The sequence below is a fragment of the Peromyscus leucopus genome, chromosome 7 (assembly GCF_004664715.2).
Source record: "Peromyscus leucopus breed LL Stock chromosome 7, UCI_PerLeu_2.1, whole genome shotgun sequence".
Lineage (NCBI taxonomy): Eukaryota > Metazoa > Chordata > Mammalia > Rodentia > Cricetidae > Peromyscus > Peromyscus leucopus.
Window position 1 is genome coordinate 34926722 of NC_051069.1, and position 6155 is coordinate 34932876.

Genomic DNA, 6155 nt, shown 5'->3' on the forward strand with positions numbered 1-6155 from the left:
TCAAAAAGCAGAGGTTCTAAAAAAGGAACAACCATCCCATGTAGAATTGGCAAAAACCTAGGGGAGGGTCTCTTGTATGAAAATGAAAAAAAAAAATCTCTAAGAATTAAGGAGAAAAGTGCCTCAATAAATATATACCTAGGTCACATGAATGTGCTCCTTAATATAATATAGTGATTATGAGAGATTTCAACATTTCAGATTTGTATCACAGAAGACAGTCCATCAATATATGAATGGGCCAAAAATTCCCCAAAGGAGAGTCATAAAAACTGAGGAGAAGTTGAGAAGAAATTAGAGAAACACAGGGTATAGAATGAAAACTAACAAAAAAATTAATTTATGGAAATCAAAGCAACCCTAGTAATGATGAATGAACAATTTCCAATAATTTAAAATACTTGACAATAGTAACAAGAATATTGATATAATTGAATTCCTAGTTAAAATAATAGTGGCAGGAGACATCAAGAAAAGGTTGTGTATACATACAGTGCTAGTAAGAGACTACTAGTAAGAGTAAGTGACTGGTAAGAGACCAAGTTAGAATCAGACAGAATACCTCAAACATAAGAAAGAGCCCACAAGTTTGTACAAGTGAGAGGCCACTCCACCTTTCAAGGAGGCAGTTCCTCTTGGTTTTGGAGGCCAGGTGAAGATAGTGAGAAAGGGAGATATTAACGTTATATTGTTCACCAGCTGCCTGGATGATGTGAAAACAACAGAAGAAATGAAGAAGGGTGCAAGAGAATCCTGACCATCATAAAAAAGTTTGAACTTTGAGCATACCAATAGAAACAAAATAGACTGGTCTGGGAGGTGGACATAGTAGCAGTCCAGGCTTTAGAGTGTGGGAAGCAGATGACTTTCTGAGTGAATGCCTGTTGTTGACAAGAATACAGCCATATCAAGTACATGAATGCCTTAAACCCAGGGAAATGGCAAACCTTCTAAGAGTCAATCTCAAAGAAATGGCATAGACTTGCCATGGTCTGTGTATGGATATGTACAGAAAGTATCAGCTACAACTTCCTCCTCCTAGATGTTTACAGTCTGAGAATGCCCTCTACAGAAACCTCCTTGTGAGGTTAGCTAAACTCATTTCCTTGTTCAGTCTTATGGAATAAAACTGCCTCTTCCTTCAGCTATATACAATGAACTCATTATGGTAATTTGAATAAGAATGGCCCTCATAGACTCATACATTTGAATGCATGGTCATCAATTGGTTAAACTGCTTGGGAAGAATTAGGAGGTGTAGCTTTGATGGAGGATGTGTGTCACTGGGGTTGGGCTTTGAGGTTTCTAAAACCTATCCCAGGCCCAGTCTCTCTTTGCCTCCTATTTGAGGATAAGGGTACAGTCTCTCAGCTACTGTCACAGCACCATGCCTGCCTGCCCTGTGCTGTGCTCTCCACCATGATGCTCACAAACTCTAGCCCTATTGGACTCTAAGTCTGAAAAACTCTCCTATAAGTTAGTTTGGTCATGGTGTCTCTTCATAGCAATACAGTATAAGTAGTACAGCTACATCCTTGATTCAGATGTATAGAATAAAGGAGCTGAGTTTCCAGGCTATTTCTGGTGCATCCCCATTAGAGTGCCTGATCCATCCAATCTCAGCTTTTCTGTATGTATATCTGTGAGTTTTTCCTTTCTTTATTACCTAACCACCCTAGTCATGTATTGAGGATACAACTATGTGGACTTTAGACGTACTGTTAGACTAGTGACTCACTTGGACAATTTAATCATAGTAAAAATGGACAGAGGTGATCCTTATCCCCTGCCACAGCCATTATGAAGTCATGAACTATTCTTTCCTTTGCCCAGTCTGTCCTTCTCTCTTCTTTTTAAATTCCTTTGTTTTCCTTTTTTAAATAACAAAACAAGACAAAAGTGGTTCACTATATATCCTTGGATTTGCAATCCTCAGCTCAGATTCTTCAATGCTAAGATGCAGAGAGTGTACCTGTGGACAGAGTCTAACATTCTTAAAACAACAGACAGATTAATAAAAGACAAATATGGTAGATAAAATTGTTCAAGATTTTGCATGAAATAGGTGAATAGAAACCAAAAACTTAGAGATCAAAGAAAATAGTCCAATGTTATGGCTAAGACTGAAAGAGACTGAAAAGCTATGTATAAGTGTGATTGGACAAAAAGTAGGAACTAATTAGCAACTTGAAATATGAAATCTGGCTAATCTGTCTATTCTGATTCTTCTTGTTCCATTTGTGTCATACTCATTCATCCTGAATACATGCCAAGACTCCTTCTAGAATGGAGGCCTATTGATTCACTCTAAGATAGAGAAGGTAATACAATTTCTTAATGGTCAGCTGACTCACACATGGAATAGTATTTCTATTTTCTGGTTGATTCAGAGGGGAGTGATTCCATATTCTACAGCTTAACTTAAGTAAGTTCTTTGTTATAATGGTCTATTTTATTAGAGGATTTATCCTGAAAGAGTATCAATGTCTGCATTAGAAAAAGTTCGAGTGACCTACGAGGCATGTTCTATTAGAATATCATCAAGTTACTTAGCAGAAAACTTAAAAGCCAGAAGGGCTTTTTTGTTTCGAGCACACCATTTTCTAAGTCTCAACAGTGCCCGTGGAATATATTAGAATATCTAGACAGGTTTAATTAGCCACAACTGGCGTGTTGGTGGCAATGATGTGGATTATAATACTGGCATACACTAATGAGCAGGGTTAAGGGATGACGTTCATTCAGTTTACCCTGGAGAGCAACACAGCATATATTTCCTTCCTCTGAATGTCCATGTGATGAGGATGAGAAACCCTGGTTTATCTGTATAAAGATATGGAACAGGGAAGGGGGATTGCACCTTTTTTATACATCTAGGACAGTCTTACATGCTACATTATGTGGATCATTGAATTTCATTAAAACAATAATATGATACAAGCTCTTCGTCTTGATTCATATTACTATCATTACCATTACTACAGTGCTCAAGTTAGACCTGTAGACCTATGTGTGAAAAGCAAGGTTTCTCCCTTGAGCCATATCCCAGATCCTCTTTCATGAGCTGTATGTTGCAGATATCCACCCAATTATGGATAGGAAAATAAATTTAACAAGGCCAGAAAATTACAGCTTTGATATATAGTTTCATTCTTAAGAAATAGGAAAATCTGGATTTAAACTCAGACTTTGAGTGCCTAGTTCTTTCTTCCCAATCTTTTTGCTCCACAACTTTTTTTTTTCTTTTGTAGAATGGTCATCTATGAACTAATAGTTACTGATCAATTGCAAGGATTTCTAGAAAATTACTGGAAATGACAAGTGAGTATGTCCCTGAATTTTTTTCTTGGTGAGTTGTTCAGGGCATAATGAGTAAAATCCTGAAGGGAACTACCTAATACTCTGCTCAGGGAATGAGGTATTTCTGGTGGGAAATCACAAACTAAGTAGAACTTTGAGTCTCAAAAGAGACAGTGTTTATATCCATGCTACATGATATAAATACATATTCTGTTACTTCTACCCTAAAGGGACTCACTCAACCTGAAAGGTGTCACCAAGGAGAGAATAATTTTCTATACTTCTCTGGTGGTTATTATTGGGTGTCAATTTGACTATAATTGGAATGAACTATAATCCAGAAATGGAGGACATACTTATGATCCAGATCTTGTGGCAGGAAGATACATGCCTTTAATCCAGATATTGAGGCCAGAAGACATACCTTTAATCTGGGCCACACCTTCTACTGGAAGCCTATATAAAGATAATGGAAGAAACAAGGGTTCACTTTTCACCTCCTTATCTTTGACTTGTCATCAAATCCATTCCTTCTTTAGGATCCCAGCAGACTAGCTGAGATACCCAGCCTTGTCAGACTGAGCAGCTACTAGATTCTTGGACTATCCACTCATAAGTAGCCATTGTTGAACTGAAGCCTGTAAGTCATTCCAGTTAATTCCTTATATAATATATAAATGTTATACATCATATATATTCATTCCATTAGTTCTGTGACTCTAGAGAATCCTGACTCATACAGTTTTTAATATATTTTCCAAGAATGCTTGGTTATATAGGTCTCACTTGAGTGAAATGATGTATTAGATGCACATATGAGATTGTTATTGCCTTAGTGTGCATAAAGAAAACTTGACAGAAATCCTTAAAGTGAATCATGTCATTTCCCTGGCATAGATATTTTAGGATGTTAGAGTCAGTTTTGTATTGATAACTAGTATGCCCTCATTATCAGAAACTTAGTTCCTTTAGGACATTTGACGTGAAAGGGCCTGTGTGGTCCAAGAGCAGTGACACATTCAGGTGAGTAGAAGTTAGTGTTTCACCAATCATCTTTATCTTTTTAACATCCCCTAAATCTCAAGCTATATGAATCATGGGTTCAGGAGACAGTGATGGTTTATTTCTCTTCTATTCCTAATCCTTAATGAAGATTAAAGAGACTGGAAGAAATGATTGTTTAAAGACTTTAGGAATTGTGTCAGTGTTTTATCAGAGTAGATGCTCATCATAGATAGGAAAAGAAAAAATAGGGATTTCTGAGGAGTGAGAAGAAATGTTCTTTGAATATTATGCTCAGTGAATGAAGACAACCATGAATGAGTAACAACTGGCTCTAGCTGTCCTTTTGGAGTCAGTGACAGAGGTCCCTGTTAATGTGCCCCTTTCCTACTGTTTCTACAGATGTACTGGTGACACAAATGACTATGGGGAATGACTCTTCAGTGACCGAATTCATTCTCACTGGACTGACAGAGAAACCTGAGCTCCAGATGCCCCTGTTTGTCATCTTTCTAGTGAACTTTGTAGCCACTGTGGTGGGAAACTTGAGTTTAATGAGTCTCATTTTCCTGAATTCAAACTTGCAGACTCCCATGTACTTTTTTCTCTTTAATCTGTCCTTCATTGATTTATTTTATTCATTTGTCTTTACTCCCAAAACATTAATGAGTTTTGTCTTAGACAAGAACAGAATTTCTTTTACGGGATGCATGACTCAGCTGTTTTTCTTCTGCCTTTTTGCCATTCTGAATGCTATGTCCTGACAGCCATGGCCCTTGATCGCTATGTAGCCATCTGCCAACCCCTGTTGTACATGGTCATCATGTCTCCTAGGAGATGTTCCCTGATGATGTTTGGTTCTTACTTGATGGGGTTTGCTGGAGCCATGGTTCACACAGGGTTTATGATCAGGCTGAACTTTTGTGATTCTAACATCATCAACCACTACATGTGTGATATCTTGCCCTTCTCCAGCTCTCCTGCAGCAGCATCTATGCCAATGAGCTTGTGAGTTCTGTTGTTGTCAGCATGGTAGTCATTGCATCCAGCATCATTATCTTAATGTCCTATGCTTTGATTCTTTTTAATATCATTCAGATGTCATCAGGTAAAGGTTTGTCCAAAGCCATGAGCACCTGCAGTTCTCATATAATAACTGTTGCCCTATTCTATGGATTTGGTGTGCTTACACATATCAAAACATCATCAAATGAATCTGTGGACCAGGGGAAAGTTTTTAGTGTATTTTGTACATTTTTGCTGCCCTTGCTGAACCCTTTTATTTACAGTCTCAGGAATAAGGATGTCAAGATTGCTATAAGGAGAACTCTGATGAGACTCACAGTGAGTTAACCACTATGGCTGCCATGGTCCATGTTTCTTCTTTTGTTGTTTCTCTCTGCCTCATTTTCTTATCATCTTCTTTTCAACATTCTCTTTCCTTCCATTCATCTTTCTTTTTCTATTTTGGTATGATTTCCACTTTATTATTTCTTCTGTTTCCTCCACAAAAATTCTTGATTTGCTTATGTGGTAATAAGAAAATATTTTTAACCTGGAGCCTTAGCTGAATGTGGATCCAGCTTCATCTTTGTATAAGGTAGAGACCCAAGATGACATATTTTGTATCTTCAGACCACTGTATATACTATGTACTTCTACAACCAAGGAAAGCCAGGGAGTTGAGTGCTTTCAAATATTAGTTTGCTTGTGTTGTACTTTTCAGATAGGTATTTGTAGAACTTTTCCTGTTTCAGGTCTTTTGAAACACTTGTGAATTGCATTAAAAGAGAGAATAGATGACAAAAACTGTAGCCAGTGTGAAGTTCAAACTTTCTAGCATTATTTATTGT

General features: G+C 37.4%; 1 pseudogene; it reads left to right on the forward strand.

Moving 5' to 3' along the window:
* Window positions 1-4676: 4676 nt before the first annotated feature.
* LOC114689101 lies at window positions 4677-5655 on the forward strand (annotated as a pseudogene).
* The last annotated feature ends 500 nt before the right edge of the window (window positions 5656-6155 follow it).